We start from the raw sequence: 25,877 nt of genomic DNA, 5'->3' as shown, positions 1-25,877 counted from the left end.
GTGAGGACGTGGGTACACATGTCTAGCTTGGAAAGAAGATTCATATCTGAGAGTCATAGAAGGTAAAAACAATATAAAGTGTCTGAGTGGATTGGGGTCTTAGAGTTGTTTAAATGCCAGAGTGGAGTTTGAACTTTAGGTAATGAGAAACCATAGAAAGGTTTTGGGAAATAATGAATACCTGCTAAGACTTTACAATTCACAAAGCACTTCATGTACAGTCTCTCAGTGAATGCTCTTAATAAGCCTTCAATGAGGGTACAACACTATTATCCCATTGTTATATTTCAGAAAGGTGAGTCTCAGAAAAGAGGTGATGCTACTAGATCAGTGATGAAATTGGATCCCTAAGCCAAGTAGTAAAAGGTATTGTTAGCAGTTTGATCAAAGAGTAGCTTGTAGAATGTAGAATATATTAAAAGGTGGGAAACATTTAGAAGCTATTGCAGACTCATGCAGTAACCATGTAGGCAAAGGGGTGGTCTCCAGATCTAAAAGCAGGTTCTACTCATCCATGTGTCTTTCTCTTCATCTGACAGATATATGAGTAATTGACTTCATTTACCAAACAGTCTGAGCAACGTAAAATCATGCTACTCATCTGAGCTGAAAAATATTCTCTATTTTCCAGAAAAGTCTCTGAACACCATGTGTGAGAGAACACGACAGAATAGAAACTGATTATGCAAAATGTGCAAGGGAGAACTGCAGTGCTTGGTGACATGTGGCAGCTTAGCTGGGAAGGGAGAGCCGTGGAACTTGGTGCTATCTCAAAACGACTGCTGTGTGTCATAAGCTGAATGGCAGGAAAGGGTTAAAATATGAGTTTGTGGGATTTTGGATCATAGCCCTCTGAGGCATTCACATACTGCACATACATGCAGGAAGATGTCCCGAGAGACTACACTCAGCTGCCACATTCACATTGAGGTAAAAGGGAAATGCTATGAATTTTGTTTGTGTATTTGTTTAATGCTATGTTCCAGGGTCTTTATTCTGGGTTTTGTAGATCTAAAGCTATGAATATTCCATTAGAGTCCCTCCACTCAATGTAAAAATTGCAAAAACTCTTAAGAGGATTGCTTTAGTTTGTGTTCTTCAGAGAAATAGAACCAGTAGGCTATATCTATCTATCTATCTATCTATCTATCTATCTATCTATCTATCTACCTATCTATCATCTACTTATTATCTATCTTCTATCTATCTATTATCTATCATCTATCTTTTTATTTACCTATCTATAGATTTATTATAAGGAATTGCCTCATATAGCCATAGGGAGAAAGAAGTCCCAAGATCTACAGTCAGCAAGCTGGAGACTCAGCAGAGCCAATGGCAAAAGTTCTAGTCCAAAAGCTGGTGGCTCAACACCCAAGAAGAGCTAATGCTTCAATTTGAGTCTGAAGGCAGGGGAAAAACTGATGTCTCAGCTGAAGGCAGTTAGTTGAGTCTTTTTGTTCTTATTGAGGTCCCCAACTGGCTGAATGAGGTTCACTCACATTGAAAAGGACAATCTGATTTACTCAGTATACTGATTCAAATGTTAATTTCATCCAGAAACATCCTCACAGAAACACCTGAATGATGCTTGACTTAAGTAGTTGGGCACTCTGTGGCCCAGTCAAGTTGACACATAAAATCAACCATTACAAGAATGAAAACCATGAAAAGTTTGGGCATATGGGGAGTGGGAACATGCAGGTATAAACATTTTTAATGTTTAAAGCTTGAGAATTTCAAAGAGAGCAAAGAATCAAAATGGCATTCTAAAGATAAGCCTCAGTTTGCCCAGCAAACTTGTCTTGTTCTGGGAGCTCTCCAGGGTACTGGGCTTCCACCTCTGCTTCTCCCTGACTTGGAGGCCAGAGCCTTACATCAAGCCTCTACTTTGGACTTGGCTTTAACTCTAATTTCAGCTTCCTCCCTCATCTACATTTTGCTGGACTTCACTGATCCCAGTAGCAGCTACTTGCAATTATCAGGCTTAGTCTGGTTTTGATAACCAACTGTACACAATGCTATGTTCGCTGTGGTTTTTAAAAAGTGACAGCCTGTTCCTATGGTAGTTTTTAACAACAGTGGACACACACATATACCATCATCATCATCAGACTACGTAGCCATGAGTTTTATACATTTAGATGGATTCTTGCTTAAGTACCCTTGAACTTATGTAGAATATGTCACATCTTGTCTTGCAGTTGTCTAATGAACCAACCAGAGTTGTATCTACAGATTTCTTTATTTTTAAGATTTACTTATTTATTTGAGAGAGAGACAGCAGAGGAAGGGCAGAAAGGGAGAGGGAGAAATTATTAAGCAGACTCCCCACTGAGCAGCAGAGCCTGATTGGAGGGCTTAATCTTATGACACTGAGATCATGACCTGAGCAGAAACCAAGAACGGGATGTTTAATTGACTGAGCCACCCAGGCACCCCTCTACAGATTTCTTTAATTCAGACACATTTGTATATACGTATATACACACACAGAAACTTGTAGCAATCAGTATACAAAAGAATATATCATCAGGAAAGATTTGAAAAAATATAGAGTTAACTCAGTAGATTGATGCCAAATGCCTATCTTAGTTATAGGGAAATGTACAGTAAGAAAATAATCGTAGTTTCTAGGACAGGCTGGTGATTTGATCTTAGGAATCTTACTTCCTGCATCTTAATCTTGTTGGAAATAAGAATTGACTGTCAGGAGATGTGTCTCAAATTGAAGGGGCTCTCAATGGCCTAGTCTGGGAAAATTTAAACACACACACACAAATAATAATAATAATAATAATAATAATAATAATAATGTAAAAATAATGAACCATAGTAATGAAATATAAATCATTGAAAAAATAAGAAATAATGCATTCATGCTAATAATAATAGACAAACAAGTAATTCAGAGAGAAGAGAAGGTTCTTGCTTACAGTTGAATGCCAGAGACCAACTAGTAAAATTTCAAATATCATTTTGCAAGCATCAAGGTAAAAATTGAATCAGGCAAGAAGCATTGCTGAATGATAAATTTCATAGAATAATTTAAAAAGCAGGATTTTTCTGTGGTCTTAAAGTGTTAGGGGTGTGTGTGTGTGTGTGTGTGTGTGTGTGAAAGGGAGAGACAGAGTAGAGGGAAAGGAGAAAGAGAGAGAAAGATGCAGATATGTACATAGAGATCTTCTCAATTTTTTGGCAGGAAAGTTTGAGAAAAAGCCATCAAAGAGAATGCTGAAAAATTCCCAAGATCACATATGACTGAGAATAGATCACTGTCCCACCAGTTAGAAAGAACCCTTGTATAAAAATGGGCATTGGGTACAGAGCTCAGAGATTGCTGTTCCTAGAAGTGGAGCTAAATCAGCCTTAGACTAACAGCCTCTCTGCGTTTGCCCTAGTAAAGGCTAAAAGCAAGCCTTAAGTGGATCAAACTGATTGGAAGCTACTTAATTACATGCCAGAACAATGTTTCACACTAAGTGAATACAACACAATCCAGCACCCAATAATGTAAAGTTCACAATGTCCAGTATCCAATAAAAATATTAACAGACATTCAAAGTAGCAGGGAAATATGGCTAGTAACAAAAAATTAATCAATAGAACCAACCCAGAAATAATGGAGATGATGGAGTTAGCAGACAAGAATATCAAGCAGCTGTTATAAATCTTATAAATATGGTCAGGGATATTAAGGAAAACATGCACATGAGGAGTGAGAAAGGAAAGCCTAAAAAAAAGAACAAAATGGAAATTTTAGAAATGAAAAACACTATACTTGAAATAAAAATTATAGTGAATAGGATTAACAGCAGATTGGATATTGCAGTGAACTTGGAAACACAGCAATAGAAACTCCTAAAATAAAACAGACATTTTTTTAAAGCCTAGAAAAAGTGAAAAGAAAATCAATGCCCTGTGAGAAATATCAAGACATTTGACAAACACATGATTGGAATCCCAAAAGAGAGGAGAAAAAGAAAGAATAGGAAAATATTTGAAGAAATGTTGCCTAAATGTTTTTTAAACTTGATGAAAAGTACAAACTTACAGATCCAAGAAGGCTACTGACCCCAAGCATGAAGAAACCACATGAAAGCACATTATAAACAAATTGTTTAAAATCAGTAATAAAAAGAAAACCCTGAAAGCAGCTGGGGGAAGGAGGACAGACATATTATGTAGAAGAATAAAATAAAGATGCCAACAGACTTCCTGTCAGAAATGATGCAAGCTAGACAAGAGTGGAGCAGCATCTTTAAAGTACTGAGAAAACCTGTCAACCCAGAATTCTATACTCAGAAAATTATCTTTCAAAAATAAAGGCAAAATAAAGACTTTTCAGACAAATAAAAGCTGAGTGACTGTGTTGCCAACAGAACTAGTTAGAGGACATTAATTAGATGGAAATTTGGATCTATATACAAAAATGAAGGAACACGGAGTGCAAGAAAAGAAAAATATGTGGGTAATTATAAAGGACAACATCTTATTATTTTAAAGTGTCTTTAAGAGATTATTGATTTTTTTTTAAAAAGATTTTATTTATTTGAGAGAGAGACAGCACAAGCAGTGGGGGGAGGAGGAGAGGAAGAGGAAGAAGCAAACTCCATGCTGAGCAGGGAGCCTGACTTGGGGCTTGATCCCAGAACCCTGGGATCATGACCTGAGCTGAAGGCAAGCACTTAATCTAGTAAGCCACCTAGGTGCTCCAAGACATGACTGATTTTTAAAAGAAAATTAGTAAAAATATATTTTGGGGTTGATAACATATATCAAAGTCAAACAGTATTATAAAAGACAGGAGAATAGAAATAGAAGTATACTATTTTGAGGCTCTTACATTAAACATGAAGCAATATAATACTATGTGAAGATGGACTATAGTAAGTTAAAGATATATGTATTATAAACCTTGGGACAAACACTGGAAAATAAAACAAAGGAGGATAGCAATAGTTATGATGAATTGGAATCCTCAAAATATTCAGTTAATCCAAAAGACATCAGAAAAAGGAAAAAGGTAACCAAGAATACATGGAACAAATAGAAAATAACAAGGTGATAGATTTAGTCACAATAAAGTCAAAAATTATGTCAAATTTAAATGGTCTACATACTCCAAATAATAGGCAGAGATTGTCAGACTGGATCACAAAGGAAGACCTGACTATATGCTACAGATAAAAGACTAATTTTAAATGTAAAAATGCATATAGATTAAATGTGAAAGCATGGGACAGATTATGCAAATACCAATTAATGGAAGTTACACTGATGAGCAATATTAATATCCAAACTAGACTTTGGAACAAGGAATATTATGAAGGGTAAAGAGAAATATTTCATCATGGCAAATGGATGATTTCATGGAGGAACTGGAAGAGGAAATAAGCAAATCCACAATTACAGTCGGGGCTTCCAATACCTCTCTTTTGATAACTGGTAGAACAAATAAGCAGAAAATCTGTAGTATAGAAAACTTGAACAACCCCATGAACCAGTTTGACATTTATAGAACATGCCATCCTACACCAGCAGAATCAACCTTCCTTTCAAGAGCACAGAGAACATTCATCAAGATATACCATAGCCTGCACTATCACACAACTCTTATTAAATCTTAAAAGGATGGGAATTATACAAAATATGTTCTCTGACTACAAAACAGGTTTTTGGAATTCACTGAAATAAAATTTAACCTTTATATACTGACATATTTTCTAATATAACCAGAAGTGCTCATTTAGTTGTCAAAAGAATCAGAAACACAATTCAAACTAACTGAAGCAAAAAGGGAATGAATTGGCTTATGCAGCTGAAAAGAAGTTTGGGGTAGCTCACACAGTTGAAGAGAAATCTATGGGATAGGAACATAGGGATTAACAGTCAGTACTCAATGCCATAGGTCTTTGTCCCATTCCTTCTCTCATATACACTAGGCTCTCCTTAGAGCTGTTCTAAGGACAGTCTCAACCAATGTGGTGGGAAGATAACCCCAGATTGGTATTGTCTCTCTCAGCAATTCCAATGTCTGTTTATCAGTCCCAGTGAGGACTCTGATTAGCCAAGCTTGGAAAGTGAGAAACCAATAACAACCATTGTCTACTGCAAGAGAATTGTCTAAGAAAGAAGCTATAATTGATGTGTTTTCTTTCTTTTCTTTCTTTCTTTCTTTCTTTCTTTCTTTCTTTCTTTCTTTCTTTCTTTCTTTCTTCTTTCTTTCTTCCTTCCTTCCTTCCTTTCTTTCTTTCTTTCTTTCTTTCTTTCTTTCTTTCTTTCTTTCTTTCTTTCTTTCTTCTGTCTTTCTTTCTTTCTTTTTCTTTCTTTCTTCTTTCTTTCCTCCTTACTTTTCTCAACTTGCAAAGCTTGGATGCCTAGAGGCCAAAAAATTCCAATAGGTCAGACAAAAGTTATAAAAGATAGTAATGATGTCTTCTCCAAGCATGGGCCTCTACCAACAACTGGGTGTCAAGAATTGAATTTTTTCATTAAGGAGAGAAAGAGATAAAGACAGGACTAGTAACCTATATGTGCACTAGAAAAGTGGTTAAAGAGCTCAAGGAGAGAGCTTTGTTTATTCTAGATGGTTGATACACCCGGTTAAGAAGTCATGTCTTCCTCTAAACCCACTTATAAAAAAAGAATGACCCCTATGAGACCTACTTCTCTTCCTGACTCAGTCTTCTTGGAATTGCAGATCAAGACCTACTCTTACCTTCCTGTGTAAGCCACCCCTCCCATCTGTTTTTGAAAGAGCATTTGGTAAGGAAGCATCCTCTTCTTCCTCCATAAAATGCCAGGAAAAGTAGGGGGCATTCTTTTATACTTTTGCTGAGCTCATTCTAAAATAATATGCAAGGAATTATTTACTAGCTATATTAGTTTCCATTGGTGCTACAAAAAAAATTACCACAGATTTAGTTGCTTAAGACAACACAAATTTAATCTCTTATATTTCTCAAGGTCAGAAATCTGAGATGGGTCTTACGTCCTATCTCTGTCTTATTCTTTGATCCTCCTGTCTCCTTCTCATAAAGACTTTGATAATTGTATGGGGCCCACCCAGGTAATCCAGAATAACCTCCCAGTCTCAAGATCCTTAATTTAATCACATCTGCAAAGTCCCTTTTGCCATATAAAGTAGGATTCACAGGCTTGAGAGTTAAGATGCATACATATTTGGGGGCCAGTTTTTGTTTACCACACTAGCAATGCATACATAGTCATGAAAACATTCTAGGCTTTTCATCTCTGTCCTTGAAGAAAACTTTTCAGAGAATGCATGATTTCACATTATCTGGTTTTCCACACCATCCAAAGAAAGCTCACTAGACTTGGCATTTGGCTTGCAACTAACTGGCACTGTGCTCGTCTTTGCCTTTTATCTTTCTGTGCCATCACTGGAATTTCTGAAGGTTTGGGCATAGAAATAGGTTGGTCCTATTTCTGGGGTGTAGTAATAAATCCCATGGATGGGCTTTACTTCACAGTTATACTCCATTATTGTCATCAGGGAGATAAAGTTCTGCAGCCAAGTAAAAAAGAGTTTTACAGACTAATTGACTACAAGGAACTAAACTCATCCAAATTAACTCTAACTCAATGGTAGAGTTTGGAAAGACACTTTTGGAAACTGCTAACCTGACAGAACCAGGAACTGATGTTAAGATTCAGGATTATTGTGTCTCAGTCTCTCATTTTCTCTGTGCCACCCCAGATCGACTTTCTCTCTCTCTCTCTCTCTAAGATTTTATTTATTTATTTGAGAGAGAGAGAGAGAGAGAGAGAGAGAGAGAGAGCATGAGCAGAGGGAGGGGCAGAGGAAGAAGGAGAGGGAGAAGCAAACTCCCTGCTGAGCAGGGAGCCCAACACAGGGCTTGATCCCAGGACCCTGTGATCATGACTCAAGCTGAAGTTTAGGCTTAACCAACTGAGCCCCCAGGTGCCCTCCAGATCTACTTTCTGAGCTATTGCAACACAGGCTGAAACAGAAATGGCCAGTACCAGTTTTTTCTCACCTAGGAGTTTAACATAGACCAATTAAGTATCTTTGAATCCCAACTCTCAGTTTCTGAGAGATGGTACCTGATTGGCTTGGCTTGGGTTGGTGTCTAACCTTGTTCTATTCACCTATGACCAAGAGCGAAAGGAACAAGACATGGGATCCATTGGCCTCAGCAGAGTCTATATGGTGAGACCATTAGAACAAAGGGGTGGATTGTTCTTTAAGAAGAAAGTGTGGGTACAGGAAGGAAATGACTGATATTTCTACTATATGCCTTCCATATCTTGGGAGGTGGGAACATCTGGACTTCCCACTCAAATGAGAGATAACAGTACCAACATCAGGACTTGTGATATAGACTAAAAGGAGAGGGTGATGAGGATATCTCTCATATTCCTGTATTCACGTTCAGCTCGTGCCTCTTTCCTCTGAGTGAATTCTACTGGGGATTAGATCCTCTGTGGCCATGCTTCCTATGGCAGAGTCAGCTTGCTGCTCAGAGAGAAATCTGGGGTCTTTTCTCCCAGTGGATATTGTGATTGGGAAATAGCTACCCAACTGGGGCCCAAGGTTTTCAGCTTCTTTGGATTTAGGTAGAGCCACATGGCTGAGCTCTCCATGATGAAATGTGAACAAGCTCTCATAGGACATTCTCCATGCTCTTCTCCAGGTGGCTTTTGGTTTCCAAGGACTCACGCCCTACTGCATGGAAGAGCTCTGATATGGAAGGAGTTGGGTCCCTGCATCACTGCAGGAGGAAATCTGCCCATCTATCAGAAACCCTTCATTGGATTGTTAAGTGAGTATAAATTAACTCCTATTGTATTAAGCCATTGATGTTTTATAATTCACTTAAAGCTACTAATAATTTAACATTCTTCTCATTCAACAGGGAATATTTCAGAAAATTTTTAGAATTCCCTGTGTCTCTACCTTAGACAGAGCGAACATCCATTTCTGCTGAACTCTACAACCAAAAGAGTGGCAAATGATTGTGCATAGATTATTCAGCCTCCCGAGGGTTAATTACTCTGATACTTGTGCCTGGGGAAAACACACAAAAATCAGGAAAGAAGTTGCTTCCATTCTCTCCCTTCAAAACTGTGCATTGCAAAGAATAATAAAGACCATTTCGAAAATTTGCTCATGACTTTAAAATTCTTAGGTTTACCACTGAGTCACCAAATCACTATGTAATAAATCATCAGAGTGAGAAAAAAAAAAACCCTCAGATTTCCCTGTGGTTATAGAAACTGTTAATTCTCCTGTGTAGACATGCAGTTTGGAAGAGTAGAGGGGATGTATTGTGATCCATGTGCTTGTAGGTGAGGATTTGAAAACAGCAAACTTCTTTTTATATTGGTAAAAGGCAATCTTCAAGCCATAGGAAGGGAAAGAACAGCTTACCATGGAATTCGGGGCCATTTTACTGGCTGCTAAACAATTTCAAAGGATTGCAACATATAATAGATAAGAAGTAGCCTGGAAAGATGTAAGGGCAGGACGATTTATAGGAAGACGAGAAGAGTCTTCTGTGCCACTTGAGGGACATTAGCTTTAGTAGTTAACAATTTACAATGAGTTACATTTCAAATTGCATTGCTATTTATTCATTCATTCCTTTAATAAATGCTTATGGTGCCGTGTTTACCAGCATGGTTATAGCTTTGGAGATAAAATGATAAATAAGATAAAGGTCCTGCTGTGAGAACAGGTATACCACTCTGGATATATAAACAAATAGTTGTGAGATAGGAGAAATCTCATAACAAAAGTATGAAAGTCAGTTGTTTGGAACAAAGCATATGTTTTCTTTTTTCTTTAATAAATAAAGTTATTAAAAATGGCTGGAGTATAAAACCAATGGACCCAAATCCTTTTTTTCCCCAAATCTATTTGATCCATAATGTATCTAAAACACAGTGAAAAATGATTATTTCAGCTACTTCTTATCGTCTTTCATCTGACTGTCTTGTTTTCACAAAAGATTAAGACAAAGTAGGCAGTCCCAAGCATGAGTAACCTGTTATCATTCTATATTTAGATAAAACAAAATCCTTACATGTCAGTTGCTTCTTCAGCACTTCCATATTGGATAACTCGATCATAATAAATGAGCCCTACAAATTCTTCATTTTCAAGGTGATGCCAAGCCTCTCCCTGAGTGAAGGAGACAGGCCATTGTTGAGCAAACCTAGATCCATGAGTGAGAGTGGAGGCCTGCGGTTTGGGAAGTGGGTGTTAATGTACCTCTGAACTCAGGGGACATGAACTCTAGTGTCATCCCAGCTGGGATAGTAAACAAGAAGATGGTTATGGGAAACTGCTTCAGGCAGCCTTCTGGCAGGAGACAGATGGCACACTCAACTGAGGTTTTGAGAAACTTTATAGAAGGGACTATTTACAGAAGTGTGAGCAGGACTGTAGGAACCGAGAAGCAATGTTGAGGCCCTGAGAGGCTGACAGTAGTGGGAAGCTGTTACATCTCTGGGTCTTAAAGGGAGTTTTAGGGCTCTCCAGGGGAAAAGAACCAATAAGATAAGTATGTTTGTATGTATGTATGTATTTATTTATTATAAGGGATTGGATCATGCAGTTATGGAGGCCTAGAAGTCCCAAGAGTTGCAGTTGGCAACCTGGAGACCCAGAAAAACCAATGGGTTTGAGCTGCAGCCTGAGACTCAAAGCCTGAGAAGCAGGAGAACTAACGGTATTGCTCTAGTCCTAGTCTGAGTCCAACAGCAGGAAGACTGATCTCCCAGCTCTAAGACAGTCAGGTCAAGAGAAAGAATTGTTTTTTAGTCAGTCTTCTATTTTGCTCAGGTCTTCAACAGATTGGGTGAGACTCACCCACACACTGGACTGAGCAATCTTCTTTACCCAGTCTACTGAGTCAAATGTTAATCTCATCCATACGCATCTTCACAGACACACTCAGAAATAATGTTAACCAGATATCTGGGCACCCCACGGCCCAGGAAAGTTGGTATATCAAATTAACCATCACAAGGGCAAAGGTGAATAGTGTCACTAATGTGAGCTGGAGTAGCGGGCCTCTAGAAAGGATCCATCATTGAGAGACATCCAGCTGCTATCAGAACAACTCCCAGGCAGGGAGGAAGAGAGGTGAACAAACACTCCAATCTTTCTCTCATCTCCTGCCAGTGTCTCCCAGTGACCCAACCCAACCAAAAGCGAGTAGACCGAGGAGTCTGAGTGATGTGGTCAGTGGTATGGAGAGAGGTCAGCCTCCTGAGGCTCAGCAAGCAGACAAAAGAGAATAGTTTGGGGAAGGGGAATATGGAGACAGCTATACTCAGCAACTTCACAGTTGTTTTTGGAAGTACGAGTATCCCCCACTATCTGAAAGTAGAGCATTCCTATGAAACCTTCTGTAAGCCCAAATGGCGTTAACACGAAGAACCAATTACCATTCATTTGTAAAAAACTTTTGAGCATTTCCAGACCCCCCAATAATGTTTCTTATCCTTTTCTGACACCTTAGGACACATCTTGCTAATAGATGCACAAAATAAATTGACGTAAAGCATCGATGTTCACAGACACAGTTCACAGCTATGGTGGCTGGATGCTGAGATGCTGAGTGTGGTGGGAGAAGGAGTTTGGCGGGGCCTCTCATGCTGCTCAGGGTGGGTGCATACTGTCTCTATCATGGCTTATTGCAAAACACACTGAATGCTATTTTCCCTTTTTTAATATAAGTGAAATGTTCTTGAGATTTCTTTTGGTTAGTGAAAGCAGATACCAGTGTAGGTCTCTCCTAAAAGCAAAGTGGTGTAACGCAAGCTTTTGAAAAGTGGGGAATACCTGTACCTGGTAAGGAAAACCTTGAAAGTAAGACTGTTACTCCTGGCCAGGGATGGCTCAGAGTTATTTAGTCTCAACATTCAACAACATTAAGCATTCACAGGAGGGGGGCTTATTTTGTATCCCACATATAATACTTGAGACATACCAATAGCATATGGATGCATTTATTAGTTAGAAATCTGTAATTCTGAGAATGTATTTGTATATATATATATATATATCTTACTTCTTCTTTGAGGCTTTAAGCTATTGTAGGGGAAACATTGCCTTTGAGTTTTATTTCCCCAACAGTGCCTTGAACATGGTAGGTGTTCCATAAATATTTGCTGAAGTACTATTCAACTTTTTTCCTTGAACCTAATAGAAATGAAATATAAAAAAACAAGAAAGGTCTCCTAAGTATCATATAGAATCAGCCAAGGAGATTTTTAGCACAGCAGGTAGCTAGGAGAGAACTAAACTGCTTAGTCTAAGGCTTCTTAGAGCTCATTCATTCAACAAATATTTATGGAGCACTCACGCTGTGCCAAACACTGTGTTAACCTCTTGAGATACAAAGACAACATTCTCAATGAAGAAATCTGTTAAGCACACAAACTGCTTGGTTTCTTATGGCATGCAACCAGCCAATGGACACTATTAAAAAGAAAACCATAGGCCCAAAATGGTGTCACTTAGGCCGAGTTTCTAAACTGAGGCTTCCTACCTAACCTAACTGCACTTTCAGCCTCCCCTAGAGATGGACTCTTAGCTGATCCGTCAGGAATTTTCCCCATAATGTAATCAGTCACATGGGCCTTTTTCATCTCCCAAAGGAAGATGAGATAATCCACCTACTGATCTTCAAATTGAATTTATTTATTTATTTATTTATTTTTCTAGAGACAGCACAGCTGATTGGATCAGCCTTATAGAGGTCTGAAGCAGTTAAGCCAAGGAAATGGACTGTTATGATCTATGTATTTCTGGTGTGCAGGAATACCCCTTTTTTGACTGTCCACAGCCCTACTACAGGTTTATTCCTCAACAGAATGTGGTTTGCTATAACAGAGACACAGTGTGAAAGATCACGACCAAACCGCTTAATAATGTGCCATATCACTTACTCACAGCCACTCTCAAAACATGGACCCAGTGATGATGGGTCCTTGAAACTGAAAAATCTGAGTAAGAATAATAGTCACAGAACAGTTAGGCTTTCTTTAGCAATCTCAAATGCCAGCACATCCCTTGGGGAAGCTTCTTTTATATCTGCAGACAAAATAATGTCCCCATCCACCAATTTCAGCTGGCTTTCACTTCTGGACTCTAGGGCATGAAAAGCTGTTATTTAGGAGCCAAGAGTGTTCAATTGGGGAAAGGATAGTCTCTTCAATAAATGGTTTTGGGAAAATAGGATAACTTCATGCAAAAGAAACAAATGTGACCCTTATCTTACACCATTCACGAAAATGAACTTGAAATGGATTGAAGACTGATATCGGGACTTGCAATAAAGAATACATGTTTGGTCTTTGTCCTGTTTTTGGCATAGAACTCCCAAAACCCTTGGAATTTCCTAAGCAGTGAGAGACATAAAAGTGTCTATTGTGGGATCCCTGGGTGGCGCAGCGGTTTAGCGCCTGCATTTGGCCCAGGGCGCGATCCTGGAGACCCGGGATCGAATCCCACGTCGGGTTCCCGGTGCATGGAGCCTGCTTCTCCCTCTGCCTGTGTCTCTGACTCTCTCTCTCTCTCTCTGTGACTATCATAAATAAATAAAAATTAAAAAAAAAGTGTCTATTGTTATGCAAATGGTGGCTTTTGGAAAACCCCACAGCTAGCCTAAGGATGAAGGCTGGTTGCCAAGGGGCCCAACCCTGTGGTTAAAGGGTTGGAATTTTCAGTCCCACTCTTAGATCTGGGATGGGGTGCTGGGGCCACAGACTGAGTAGAGTCTTGAATAGATGATGATTCAATCAATTATGCTGTGTAACAAACTCTCCATGAAAACCTAAAAAGAGAGGATTCAGAGAACTTCCAGGTCAGTGAACATGTGGAAGTGCTCAGAGAGTGGCATTCCCGGAGACAAAATGGAAGCTTTGAGCCATACCTTGCTCTAAGCATCTCTTCCATATAGATTTTCCCAAGTTATACCTTTTTATAATAAACCAGTAGTCTAGTAAGTATATATATATATATATATATATATATATATATATATATATATATACATATCTTTCAGTTCTGGGAGCTATTTTAGCAAATTAATTTAACCCAAAGAGGGGGGTGCCAGAACCTTTGATCTATAGCCAGAGGGTCAGAATCTCAGAGGACAACGTGGATTTGGGATTGGCACCTGAAGTGTGTGGTGGTGGGGAGGGCAGTGTTGGAGGGCTGAGCCTGTAACATAACTTGTGAGTTATCTTCAGGTACTCCAGGTGGAGAGTGTCTGAACTAAATGGAATTGAATTGTAGGACACCCAGCTGGTGTCAGATTCACTTGGTGGTGTGGAATACACATGTGCATGCACACGCACACAGGAAAAATTACATCAAACTAAAAAGCTTGTGCACAGCTAAAGAAACAATCAATAAAATGAAAAGGCAATCTATGGAATGGGAGAAAATGGCTGCAAATCATATCTCTGATAAGGGGTTAATATCCAAAATACAAAAAGAGCTTTCAGAACTCAATAGCAAAAAACCCCAAATAATCCAATTTAAAAATGGGCAAAAGACCTGAATAGACATTTTTCCACAGAAGGCATACAAATGTCCAACATGCATATGAAAAGGTACTCAAAATCACTAATCATCAGAGAAATGCAAATCCAAACCACAGTGAACTATCACTTCACACCTGTTAGAAGAGCTATCATCAAAAAGACAGAAGAAGACAAGTGCTGGCAAGGATGGGGATTAAAGGGTACCCTTATGCACTATTGATAGGAATGTAAACTGGTGCAGCAACAGTGGAAAACACCATGGAGGTTGCTCAAAAAATTGAAAATAGAACTACCACATGACCCACCAATCCTACCTCTGAGTATATATCCAAAGGAAATGAAAATGGGGTATTGAAGTGATATGTGTATTCTTATGCTCATTGCAGCACTATTCACAATAACCAAGATATGAAAACAACCTAAGTGTCCATTAGTGGATGATTGAATAAAGAATATATATATGTTTTATATTATATTATATTATATTATATTACTACATATTTGAATATTATTATATTCAATATATTATTATATTATATTATTTTAAAATATTATTATTATTATTTGAATTTATTGAGAAAGAAGGAAATCTTGCCATTTGTGACAACATGGATAGGATGTGATGTCATTATGTTGAATGAATTAAGTCAGAGAAAGACAAATACTATATAATTTATATACATATGGGATCTAAAATGCTGAACTCATAGAATTAGAAAGTAGAATGGTGGTGACCAGGGGCTAGTGAGGAGTGCAGGAAATGGGGAGATGTTGGTCAGTGGATATGAATTTCCAGTTTTAAGATGAATAAGTTCTGGGGATCTAATGTATGGTATGGTGATTATAATTAATAATATCATATTATATACCTGAAAGTTGTTTATTTTTTATTTTTTTTATTTATTTATGATAGTCACAGAGAGAGAGAGAGAGTCAGAGACACAGGCAGAGGGAGAAGCAGGCTCCATGCACCGGGAACCCGACGTGGGATTCGATCCCGGGTCTCCAGGATCGCGCCCCGGGCCAAAGGCAGGCGCCAAACCGCTGCGCCACCCAGGGATCCCTGAAAGTTGTTAAAAGAGTAAATCTTAAATGTTCCCACCACAAAAAAAGAAATGATAATTATGTGACAGGATGGAGGTGTTAACCACTCTATGATGGTAATCATTTTGCAATATATAAGTGTATTAAATTAACACACTGTACATCTTAAACTTACACAACGTTATATGTCAATTATATCTCAGTAAAGCTGGGAGTAGGATGAAGAAAAGCCACTGTTTATTTGAGTGGGTTCTCTCAAAGCAATACAGCTCTGACTTCTAACTTCCTTTTCTAGAACCCTGTCTTGCTTCCATAATGCTGGGAAAGTGGATTACAGTCCCCTGCTGCTTGTGTCAAACAGCAATTCTTTCATGTTGCTCTATTATAAATGCTGCCCAGACATTTTGAGTCAAAACTGTGAAATATTGCTTCTTGCCTCCCCATTATCCATTCTATTACTAGATTTAAGACTTGTGAATAATCCCATATGTGACCCTGGTTAGAGGATTCTTTTTTTAACCAGGACAAAAACCAATTGAGTGATCTCTTCATGTAGGGTGTGCCAGTAGTTGAATATCCTACATACTTTTAAAGAGCTTTATTATTTGATCTCAAAATATTCTGTAACAGGATGGGATATATTTTCTTCTGAATTTAGCTTTATGTTCATTATATCTGTCATGGGCTATGAGACATATTTTAGAATTGCTGAACTAATGTCAATCAAAGTATGATCTTAAGTAGTGTCCATCTGAAAGGAAAATTTGTCAGGTTTCTTAGTGTGGGGGATCATATAGCCATATATTTTAAGTAACTTGCTGTTGTGCTCATTAGTTGCAGTTCTGGTTTAGAAATGAGAACAATATTGATGATATTTCTTCCTTCTCCACTTCAGATTTGTTGAATCAAATTGCTGTAGCTTTTATTTTATATATACTTGTATATATCTTTATAGATTACAAGCTCTTTGAATTGAGAGATATTTTTATTTTTGTTTTCCCCCCCATAACCAGCCCCCAATACAGTAACTTATAAAAGGAAATACTCCACAAATATTAATGGATTGGAATCAATATAATTTTTTGAAAACTATAATATGGAATAACATAAATTAAATATTCAATATAAGACTTGGAAAGTAAATTTGAGGAAATCTCTCAGGAAGTGTAATAAGGAGACATTGATATGGAAAATAGAAGAGAAAAGTAAGTTAGGAGATCTAAATAGATTAATAAAAGTCCTAGTAATAAAATATAGAGAAATGAAAGGAGGGTATTATCAAATAAATTACACAAGAAAAATGTCAAGAACTGAAAAACATATATTTACAGACTTAAAGGGCCCATTGAGGGCTGAAACAAATGAAAAATGAAAAAAATCGACTCCTAGAATAGTGAAATTTTAGAACCTGGAATAGGAAGTAAGCCTAAAGTCTGCTAGGGGAAAGAGAAGATCAAAGACTAATGATTATTAATCATATGGAGCTGGATTTTTGAACTGCAAAATCAGTAGTTATAACAAAATGGTACTTTGAAAATTCTGAGGAAAAATCAGTCGAAGGTATTCTTGGAACAAGGTATTATTAATCAAGTATCAGAAGGAAATAAAATGTTTTGTGACATACAAGAGCTCAAGAGTCTACTTCCATATATCCTTTCTCATGAAGTGACAAAAGAATGTGTTCCACCCAAGCAAGAGAATAAACCAAAAAAGAGGAAGACACTAGTAAATCCAAGCAACAGGAGATCAAAACAGGATCAAAAGGACTTCCTAGTGTTGCAATGAAAAGATGATCCAGAATGAAAACTATGTTTGAGGCTTAGGGGCCCAGGATTCACATTATATCAGGTGGTTAGAGAGCTCCAGGAGAGATATTGATGAGGAAAAAATAAAATTGTTACAATTCCTTATGGTTGCTCATGCTAAGAGAATTTATTTTATATCTATGCAGGAATGCTAAAAGGAAAAACTCATGGTATATCAAAAAGCACATGAAAACACGAAGGCAATTATAAACTCTAGAAAAACAAAAATTTGTATAGAAAGTAAATATATCACATTTTGTATCTCAATTTGAATAATGTAAACATAATAATAATGATTACTTGGAATATAAAGAAAAAGAAAGTATGTATGCATATAAGAGAGAAAGTGTAAGAGAGTTAAATTTTCATCTCCAGAAAAAAGGGACAAGAGTTAATGGTTAGATGTAAAAATCATAAAATAGTAGTATAAGCCTATTGTTTAAAAATATTGTGGGACCCCTGGATGGCTCAGCAATTGAGCCTTTGCCTTTGGCTCAGGGCGTGATCTCAGACTCCCAAGATCAAGTCCCACATCAGCCTTCCTACATGGAGCCTGCTTCTCCCTCTGCCTATGTCTCTGCCTCTCTCTCTCTGTGTCTCTAAATAATAAATAAATAAATAAATAAATAAATAAATAAATAAATAAATCTTAAATAAATAAATAAATTTATTGTGATACGTATAAAAAGAAATAGAAAAGTTGAAAGTAGTTATATCCACAAATGAGGAGAACTGTATATATAGTTTGAAAGAACTGCTAAATTATGACTCTTAATAACAGAAATATTTGAAGCTAATATCTACACTTTGGATTGTGTGTGTACGTACACACACACATATACATATATACTCACCTAGATATGTACTGTTTAAAATTGGAGGCACTAGTCACCTGTGTTCTTGAGCACTGGAAATGTACTAGTCCAAATTGAGATGTGCTATAAATATAAAATATACACTGGATTTTGAAGACCCGGTACCAAAAAAAAAAAAGATGTAAAATGTCTCATAACTATTATTTTCCATTTTTAAAAATTTTGATAAGAATATTTGAGATGAGATCTACCCTTTGACAAGTTTTTAAGTGTACAACACCACATCATTCCCTTTAGGCAAGATACTGCGCAGCAGTTTTCCAGAGTTATTCATCTTGCATAACTGAAACTTTATACCTGTTGAACAAAATCCCATTTCCCTATCCCTGCAACCCCTTGCAACCAACATTCTACTCCTTGCTTCTATAAGTTTCAGTAATTTAGGCACCATATATAAGTGGAATCATGCAGTTTTTGTCCCTTCACTGGTCTATTTCATTTAGCATAATGTCCTTCAGTTGCATTCATTTTGTCACATATGGTAGGAGTTCCTTCTTTTTAAAGGTTAAATAATATTCCATTGTGTGTGTGTGTGTGTGTGCGTGTGTATTTGTGAGTGGTAATGTTTTTTAATTAATGACTATAGGTTACAAAATAGATACGATGGGTGTTAGATTTCAGTAAAACATTTAATACAGTACCTTCCAAAGCTCTAATTTAAAAATCCATTCAAACTGACTTTGATAGGATGTCTCCTGCAAAGATTGCAAACTGTCAAGAGGAATGCAAACAACAGGCATGAATGATAAATAACAGTCTGTCACATAATAATGAAGGGATCCACTGTAGTCCCCAGGGATTGGTGTTGAGCCAGTTCTTAACATGTTATTAATGATCTTATTTCCTTTGGGTCTCACCACCATCCACAAAACAAGATCAAATATATACACACATGTATGTATATATATATGTAAACTCATGCACATATACATGTGTGTACATATATATATGTATACTATATATATCATATTTTCTTTTTTCATTTATCAATTACTGTGCATTTGGATTATTTCCCTATCTTGGCTATTGTGAAGAATGTTGCAGTAAACATCTATTAGTTCTATTTTTTTTTAACTTTACAAATTTTTTAAAGTCTTTTTTTTTAAAACACTTTATACTATTTTCCATAATGGTTGCACCATTTTACATTCCTACTAGCAGTGTACAAGAGTGAAAAATATTTTTTTAAAACACAAATAAATGGAAAGACATTCTATGTTCTTTAATTGGAAGACTTAACATCTTTAAAAATATTCATACTACCCAAAGCAATTTATAGATGCAATGCAATCCCTATCAAAATACCTATGGCATTTTTTACAGAAATAGAGCGAGACTAAAACTCATATGGAACCACAAAAGATCCCAAATCATCAAAGCAATCTTAAGAAAAATAAAGCTAAAAGCAACACACTTCTTCCTTTCAAAATATATTACAAAGCTACAGTAATTAAACCAGTATGGTAGTGACATTAAGACAGACACATGGACCAATGAAGTAGAGTCTAGAAATAAATTCATGCACAACTGACCTTCAAAAAGTGTGCTAAACACAAAATGGAGAGAGGATAGTCTGACAAGCAATGGAAAAACTGGATATCCACATGCAAAAGAATGAAATTGGACCTTTATCTTATGCTGCACACAAAAACCAATTGAAATAGACTAAAGGCTTATACTTAAGACTGATAACTGTAAAACTCTTAGAAGAAAACAGGAAAATCTTTGATATTAGCCTTAGCAATTATTTCTTAGGTATGACATCAAAACCACAGGCAACAAAAGCAAAAGTAGACGAAGGGGACCACAGCAAAATAAAAATCATCTGCATATCAAAGGAAACCATTGACAAAGTTAAGACAACCCTTTGAATGGTTCTCCCATTTCACAAACCCTGCAATCGATAAGAGTAATATCACTGCTATATTTTTTTTATTGATTTAAGGTAATAAATCGTGGATACATTGGGTTAAGGAAAATAAATAATTAAACCTGTTTCACCTGTTATTTTCACTTTTCTGCTAAATGTAGCTACTAGAAAATTTAAAATCACACATATGATGCTCTTACCCCAATCTTGGAGCCTGGAGAGCCCTGCTGGGAAGAGAACTCCTAAAACAACAAATATATGTGGAAGGCTGTGGTGCAAGGCCCTTTTTGCCGACTATAAGCAGTGTCCCCAGAACCAGAGGGAACATACAGATCTTAAAATTGAAGGTGTTGATGCTTGAGATGAAACTGAATTCTATCTAGACAAGAGGTGCCCTTATGTGTACAAAGCAAAGAACAACACAGTGACTCCTGGTGGCAAGCTGAGTAATCCGGGGAAAAGTAACTCATGCCCATGGAAACAGCCATATGTTTCATGCTAGATTCCAAAGGAACCTTCCTGCCAAAGTCATTGGCCACAGAATATGTGTGCTGCTCTACTCCTCAACAACTTCACTGAAAAGTAACTAAATAAAGATATAGATATAAAATAAATAAATAAATATAATTACATATGTGGCTTGCATTATATATATTTTTGATTCCTTATTCCTTCAGTGTAGGGACCATTTATCCACTTATTTATATTTAGAATGGTGCCTGGTAGGTATATTTGCAATGATAAAAAATACTTGTTTAGTGAAGTAATGAGCACCACAGTGATTTTTAAGTTGCGATTGGTCAGGACTCTCACTGCATATAACAGAAATATCTCGAAGTAACCGTGGTTTGAATAATTTAGATGTTTATTTTTCACAAAAAAAGAAGCCGGGAGCTAGGCAACTGAGAACCATACCATGACTCCACAGATTCATGAGGGACAGAGAATCTCCTCCAGCTTTCTGCAACCTCATCTTTGCTTTCAAATATGCTCATCAGATATAGAATTGCAAGTGATGCCAAGATTAACTACAAGTAAATCTGTGTTTCTCTCCATTATAATCCATTTTAGTGCAAGAGCTTCTATGGAGGGTAGATCACAGAGAGCATCCAGATACATTGTTTTTGAAATATTTACACTTAAAAGGGAAATGTTTTAACTGAGGTACCTAGAGGAATGTGTAGCTAGCATGTCTTATAGTCTCTCCTTCAAATATCAGATGTTTCAAGCAAGCTATTGCCAAGGGCTGGATCAAAAGCAGGACTGAAATCTCCCAGGAATGCATGTAGAGTCTATGTTTTGTGCTGTTGATTAAAGAGAGAGCCATATGCTTTAGGTAACAGGTGTGCAGGTGGCAAAGCTGACATTCTGTTGTGCAAATTTAGTATCCTGACTGGTATGCTAGCCCAGATGGGGGGCTACCTTATTTGTGCACAACAGCTGATGACAGGGTGTCTGTGCAAAGCCAGCACTTACTCAAAAAAGAGCCTTGAGTCAAGTCAAGCACTTGAACAAGAATCTGGTTGAAAATGTTTGCCCAAATTGTGGATGAGTAAGTTTTGGAATGGCAAAAGACAGGTGGAACAATATGGTACTTTCAATCATAAAATAACCTAAGAAGAATCTGGGTAGAGAATGAGTTTTGGAAGGGTGAACCCTAAAGAGTTAGCTGCAAAATATATTCCAAGATTCTGAATAAGTCAACCTGAGGCTAAGAGTTTCATCTCTTTGAACTTTGGAAACAATCTAATATCTTCAGTGATTATAGTTTTTGTTCATTTAATGTTCAGGTAGCCTGATAGCAAATTTCACTCACACTGTAACTTGGATGCGTGATACAAATTCAACATTTTATTTTATTTTATTTTATTTTATTTTATTTTATTTTATTTTATTTTATTTATTTCTGTTTTTTCCCCTCCAAGGCTTCCCAAGTTGTGTCATTTTACATCGAGCTTCTGGCCTGGTTGGAAAGGATGGAAGCGATATCCTCTCTCCACTTAGAACAACTCCACGTACCAGGTTCTTCAAACTTGGCCAGTGCCACACTAAAGGACAAAATAAAGAATTGAAAAATCTTCCCCCTCACGATAATAGCTTGAGTTGCTTGGTTTATGCTGCATAATCCCTTTGAATGTCAGAAATGGAATGTTCCTGCAGTATTTCTCTTTGAATCCTATTAATAATATATTGTCTTATTTCTTTAGGTAGATGGATTCCCAGGAAAGCCAGATGAAAGTCATTTATTTGTTAAGGCAAATGCATTGAACTTTTAAAAACACGTCCACCCTTTTAGCTAATCCCTACCTACTTGATTCTAGCAGTTCATTATTGGCATGATCTGGGATACCTAGATTATAAGTCTTCTGAGAGCAGAGTTCCCGGTTTTTGTTTCCCACTGTACACCAAGCTCCTTGGATACTGCTTTAAGGACTCAGTAATCAACCAGTAAATATTTTTCGAATGAATGAATAAACCATGAAGAATTTGGAATCTATACCCAGATGGAACAGATTAACCCAAAGATGATTCATGTTCATCTAAGTCCAAGAAAATTCATTTCCTGTAATGCTGAGAAGAAAGTAGATGTAGACCATTGAACAGATGAATTGTAAACCAATGAGTCTCTAATTTGGGGCAGATGCAAAACACTTCAGATTAAATGTTGTGTCGATTGTACTTTGAAAATATCCTGAATGAACTATGTCTGAAGAGAACATTAGGGGAAGTAATTTGGCAAAAATTAGAGGCCATCCATAAAATGGTATAGAACTTAACACACACACACACACACACACATGAGCTTGCACATATACACACAAAATCTGAATTAGATTGATGGATTTTATCAAAGACAATATCCTGATTGTGCTGTTATACTATAGTTTTTTAAAATGTTACCACTTGGAGAAACTAAGCAAGGTGTACAGGAATCTCTCTTACCATCTCTCACAATTGCATGTAAACCTCTATTTCAATAAAATTCCAGTAACAGCAAAAAATAATAATACTAAAAAAAGAGAAGAGACAATCGTGAGAGGGCTCATCAAAACTGTCAAGGGCATCAAAAATTGGGGACCACTAAATCCACATGGAAGCAAAGCAAGTCTGACTATATGTGTGGGAGCTTTATCAGCTTTAGATGATGGAGCAGATGCTTAAAATATGTATTTCCTCCAGGCTCAAACCTAGGACCCACAAAATGTTAAGAGATCACAGAAGAGTTAAAGTTAAGAGAAAGAATTCATGAAGTCAAGGAAGTCTGATGTTCCTGGTATCCTTTTTGCAGGGGTCACACCAGTAGGGACTACTCTTCATATTTCCTTGATGTTGGCCCTGAAAGTTAAACTTAATACTCACTTTTGAGGTTTATATAATCCTGTTTTGGAAAAGGATGTTTTTCTTTTTAACCTTGCCAGTTTTTCCTTGTCCTTATTTAAAGTCTTTATTGGGGTGCCTGGGTGGCCCAGTTGGCTGAATGTCTGACTCTTGGTTTCGGCTCAGGTCATAATCTCAGGGCTGTGAATCGAGCCCCGCCTCTGGCTCTGCACTCAATGGGGAGTCTGCTTGATATGCTGTCTCTGCCCTGCTCCCTGCTCATTCTCTCTCTCTCACAAATAAATAAATAAATAAATAAATAAATAATAAATAAAATTTTAAAAATCAATGTCTTTATTCAACTAAAATTAGGATTATCCAAAGACTGCCATCAAGAGGGGGTTATCTATAGTTTATAATTTTGGGTTAGGTGGATTGGAGTAGATACTTTGAGACCATGCTTTAAATCTTTTGCTCATCTCCTGTAATATTATTAGCTTCCTTATTTCATAACTCCTCATATGTAGTTTTGTGTACTATCAGATTAATTTTATTTTAGTGTTGTTTTGTTGCAATGTGTTAGATATGACAAGATGGAAAATTCTTTTAATTTGATCACATAACAAAATCAATATTTTCATATGTCCTGTTGTCTTTTAAAGCTGTCCATATGTATAGTCAATTTTTATATATTTGCAGCAGTATTCTAACTCTAATTTTAAGTTATTCATTTTTACTTAGCATTATACCACAATTGATTCTCCATTTTTGTTCTATGGAGTCACTCATTCATCATTTATTCATTTAGTTAACATTTTAAACTATTAATAAGCACCTGTCATTGTGGTTAGGGTAAGTTTAAGAGGGGGAAATTAATGTCTTTTAACCCAATTTAAAATACCCATTTTGAAAATAGAAGGGGGGGAGAAGAAAATAGAGAAATGCAAAGAAGTAGGTTACTTCATAGTCAGTGATATCCACTCTTGATTAGAGATATATGCAATGTTCATCCCACATTCACCAAATATGCCATCAGTGAGTCACCAAGATATCCATTTAGTCCTTGTTGATTCATGCAGACATGTCTGGTGAAACGACCAAGAGGGATGAATCTTCACTCTCCCTGTTTTCTGTAGATGAAATTTTAAAGAACCATTGCCAAACCTGTCATTCAATTTTCCAATAAGTGTTTAGTCAGCTAATGTATGATGAGAACTGTCAGAGTGATGCCACACATTAAAGGAAACTGTGTGCCTATTAGTAGAGAGGGTGGATATATAATGATAGAGCAAGTTGATCCCATCAGGAAGATGGACCAGAATGGGGAGTCCATTCTTGCCATCTGAATAAAATGGATTATGTTCATCTGAGATTCTGCAAGCTGACCCTCTCATGAGAGTAAAAATCAAAGTTGCTAAAGCCTTTGCTTCCACCAGGATTCCTTGGCCTGGAAACTTGCAAAGAATACAAGGAGAAGAGGAGATTCAGAAAAGGAAGAATATTCCAAAACATGGAACATTCTGTAAGTAGGTAACATTAAAGTCTAAAGGAAACATCATCAAGTCAGACTGTTTCTCAGTTTGAGAAAATTGAGAATGTTTCTCATTTGAGAAAAAACATGGTCACCAGAAGACACTTGCTTAGCCACTGCCAGTGTCAGAAAACAAAGGCAATGTTTCTCTTGGAGGACTTGACCTTAAATGGCTCTATAGTTGTTGACCCATCGTCAGGTGAGGCCTGGCTTCCCGGGGCCAAGCAGAGCAGTGAAGGGAAGAGCATAGGCCCATGAATCCATCTTCAGAGGGAGGTCTTGCAAAGAAGTGCAGATGCTGGGCAAGGGAGTGCTCTGTGACCGCTGAGAAAAAGATTGGCTGAGGATTTGGGTTGAGCTTCCCAGGGAGAGATGAACAGAACAATTTGCCCAAGAGTCTGTACTGATGAAAATGTTATCACACAACATTCAACCTCATGAGGAGATTCTTGGTTAAAACCTTGACCCTTTTAATTCAGTTTCCTTCTGGTATGATAGCCTCTTGCTCATCCCCGGAAAGGCCTGTAGAAGACCCTGAACTTTCTTACCTGGACAATTTGACTCAATTTCCTCTCCTGGGAGGTGAGCTTAGCATTATTTGGCTGTGTGCAGCATCTGAGTCCTTGGAGGGCTGCAGATCTCTGGACAGGTTCTGGTGGTGAAAGAAAGGAACAGGTCTTTTGCAGACAGGTGTCAGCATACCTTGTCTGCTTCATCTTAAGGATGCCACTGGAGCTGACTATGTCTTTGGTTACTTTTCTTGTTGCTTTTTATGTCGAGAAAGGAGGGTGGAGAAATTGGTATACAAGACATTGGAAGTCTAGGCTTTGGGAGAAGGGTTTCAATTTACCCAGGTTTTTGTTTGAAAGGCTGGCAGTTAAGAG

The 25,877-nt window shown here is 37.2% G+C and overlaps 1 long non-coding RNA gene and 1 pseudogene across 3 annotated transcripts in view; both read left to right on the top strand.

The window, feature by feature from the left end:
• Positions 1-9,153, top strand: part of LOC140626045 (uncharacterized) — a 45,260-nt gene extending 36,107 nt beyond the window's left edge. The window contains exons 4-5 of one of the 3 annotated variants that reach the window (XR_012025294.1): positions 8,682-8,814; positions 8,904-9,153. This is a non-coding gene — a long non-coding RNA (uncharacterized lncRNA). Of the gene's footprint in view, positions 1-6,703; positions 6,769-8,681 lie in introns of all 3 variants that reach the window. The other 2 variants (XR_012025293.1, XR_012025292.1) reach the window with 2 other exon arrangements.
• Positions 9,154-20,334: 11,181 nt separating this feature from the next.
• Positions 20,335-20,734, top strand: LOC140626089 (large ribosomal subunit protein eL33-like; annotated as a pseudogene).
• Positions 20,735-25,877: the final 5,143 nt, after the last annotated feature.

Source organism: Canis lupus, chromosome 37 (genome assembly GCF_048164855.1).
Source record: "Canis lupus baileyi chromosome 37, mCanLup2.hap1, whole genome shotgun sequence".
NCBI lineage: Eukaryota > Metazoa > Chordata > Mammalia > Carnivora > Canidae > Canis > Canis lupus.
This window is presented reverse-complemented; position numbering and strand designations above follow the sequence as displayed.